This window comes from Citrus sinensis, chromosome 6, assembly GCF_022201045.2.
Source record: "Citrus sinensis cultivar Valencia sweet orange chromosome 6, DVS_A1.0, whole genome shotgun sequence".
Lineage (NCBI taxonomy): Eukaryota > Viridiplantae > Streptophyta > Magnoliopsida > Sapindales > Rutaceae > Citrus > Citrus sinensis.
Window position 1 is genome coordinate 17594160 of NC_068561.1, and position 3150 is coordinate 17597309.

Consider the following 3150-nt stretch of genomic DNA (forward strand, 5'->3'; position numbering starts at 1 on the left):
ACATGTAATTAAGATTTGCGTATTCTTTTCTTTTTCAACAATTAATTATCAGGAGCGATCGAATGGTTAAAGCCGATGTATGGGCCAGCAAAGCAAAATTTGCATTTTAAATAATTGATTAGGGTAACTTCCCCTTTGATCCATAGAGTTAGGATTAGTTATTCAGTTAGTCTTGTGAAAAATTACTCAAAGCGTCTCTGCTTTTTTTTTTTTCATAGTTTGTTGATTCTAATTTTTAGATTACAATAGTATTTTTGTTTATTTATAACGTAGAATTCAAGCAAATTTAGTGAATAATTACGTAGATTTAGTGAATATTGATATAAAATCGTTTTAGATAATTTTTTAAAAGCACAAATACTAATTAACAGAATAATTGCCTAAAATCATATAGATTAAAGAAGCATTCACCCTAACTACTCTAATTGATCATATGTTTCGTTGGACATGCAGATAAGGAAACAACTGGAAGCGTGGAGCTTAACAAGGAAAGATACGCGCTGGCGGTCTATTCTAAAATTGACCATGCATCCCCAACGCATCAACGGTGACAACAAGTCGACAATACCGGCTGATGTGATTGAAAGTTCAGCAAATTTCTACTATAACTAAATATCGTGTTATGTGTACGGGTCTAATGCATGGTTTGTTGGTGTTATCAGATGGTTTGGCTGTTATAGAATTTGACGCGCAGCCACTTATTCATACAATTCTTATGGAACTAACATGTATATATATGAACGTCGCGTTGCTAGCGAGATAGGACGTTGGCTAGTTTTTAGAAGCTTTGGGTTAAAATATTTAATAACAAAATTATGATGGGCTAAATGTTCAAAGTAGATAACATCTACTAAGTTGTTTGATCTGGCTCAAGAATTAATGTGACCGAACGTACAAATGGATAAATGTTATTATTTTGTTCTATTTCCCTTTCCCTCATGAAAGTGCAAAGTGTTAATAGAGGATGAGGTTCTAGGAAATATCCCATATCGAGTTTCTGGACTATTTTATAAGACTTAAGTTCTCTTAATTAAGTAGACTTATTTTGGATTGCAAAACTTAACAATAAAACCGCAATAGGCTAATAACCAAAGTAAATAAACTTAATTATTACGTCTTGGTTATTATAATATGTATTTATATATTCACCCAAGCATATCGTGCAAACTTTATTGTCACGTGTTGAAATCAAAAACTTAATTGGCATGAGTCTTGATGCCATATCTACCTAGAGATTACCTAGTAATTTTATTATGACATGTGACATTAAAATTTGTGCAAGGCTAATGCTAAGTTACATGCATGTAACTTAGAGAGATCCTTTGTGCAATATGTTTGGAAGAATTTGTACGCGCATATGCTATTAGGGTTTTGCTTAGGTGTATGCAGCGTCCCATCAGAATTGCATAGGTAAGTTGTTAAGCGTCAAATTAATCTAAAATCATAACTTACTTAATTAAACCCTTTCAAAAAGAATTAATTATGCAACTCGCTACCAAAATGGAAATTTCCTATGAAACAACGGTCTTATGCAAGTACACGTTCAAAATATGGTCTTGCTAAATTATACATATCATCCGTAACTAGCATTAATGAGCATAATATCATTTTATTTTTTTATATAACTCAATTGTTGGTTGTCAAACCTAAAATTAATTTTCTTTATGACTCAATTGTTGGTTGTCAAACAATTGGAGTGTTTATACCTTAGCAGTTGCCTCAAAATGTACAACATTCAAATTGTTTAGAGTTGATCCGATGGAATCTTTGGTGTGACTTCCCAAATTCAAACTGTACATAGTTGATCCAATGAAATCTCTTCATTGTAACATGTTTCGTAGACATTATTCATCTTAATTAATTTTATTAAAATTTACACTCTTAATTTTTATCCATGTGAATGGAGTTCAAACCCCATATTTCTTGTTTATAAATAAGAGATTTTACCAATCAAAGTAGATGACCACTTTACTAAAAGAAAAATAGGGAGATTGCCAATTTCCCCTCTACTGTAATCAATATATATCATTTATCTCTTATTGTTTTTATAATAGCCAATAACCCCTTGACAACATAAATTTATAATATTATCTTTATTTTTAAATACACTTTTATTCATATTTATTATAGATTAAATAAATCATATGAATGGAAATTAAAATAAAAAATTAGTATTAAAAATAAGAAATATATGTTTTGACGTAAAAAAATTAATAATAAAATATTTTCTTGTACTTTTTTTATTTTGTGAACATTTTCTTATAATAAACATTTTATAATATTTTAAAATTAAATGTAAAAAGTACAAGGAAAATATTTTATTATTTATCTTATAATAATTTATCTTATAATATTTTTTTAATAATTTTTTTATAATTTTATTATAAGAAAATGTTTATAAAATAAAAAAGTACAAGAAAAATATTTTATTATTAATTTTTTTTACATCAAAACATATATTTCTTATTTTTAATACTTAATTTTTTAAATTTCCATTCATGTGATTTATTTAATCTATAATAAATATGAATAAAAGTGTATTTGAAAATAATGGTAATATTGTAAATTTATACTGTCGGGGAGTTATTGACTATTATAAAAATAGTAAGAGATAAATGATATATATTGATTACAGTAGAGGGGAGGTTAGCGATTTCCCAAGAAAATATATAAATTGGTTGCTTAATAGACAAGCTTTATAAAATTATATTTTGAAAAGAATGAATTAAAATTATTCAAGTATAACAAAAATGTTATTTAGACAATTTAACCCCCAAAAACACCCCTCAAAAAGTCTAAATTTTGAACTTTTCTCAGTAAAAATAAAATATCTTTTTATCTTTTAAAAGTCTACTCTTAAGTAATTTATAAAAAAAGGTTTTAAAAAATTAAAAAAAATCTTTTAACCAATATATCAGTGCAAATGAAAGTGATTAGAACATGCAAATATTTATATTTAAAAAAGAAAAAAGTAAAAAAATAAAAATAAAAGGAAAAAGAAAGAACGGCGTGGCCTTAATGAAAAGAACCCGATGAATTCAAAACGTACGTAATCAAATTTTATTTTGTACTTTCTATAGTCTGTGGACACGGTTTCAGGACGTGTCTTCAATTATTATCTATAGTCAATAACGTATCTATTTCTATTGA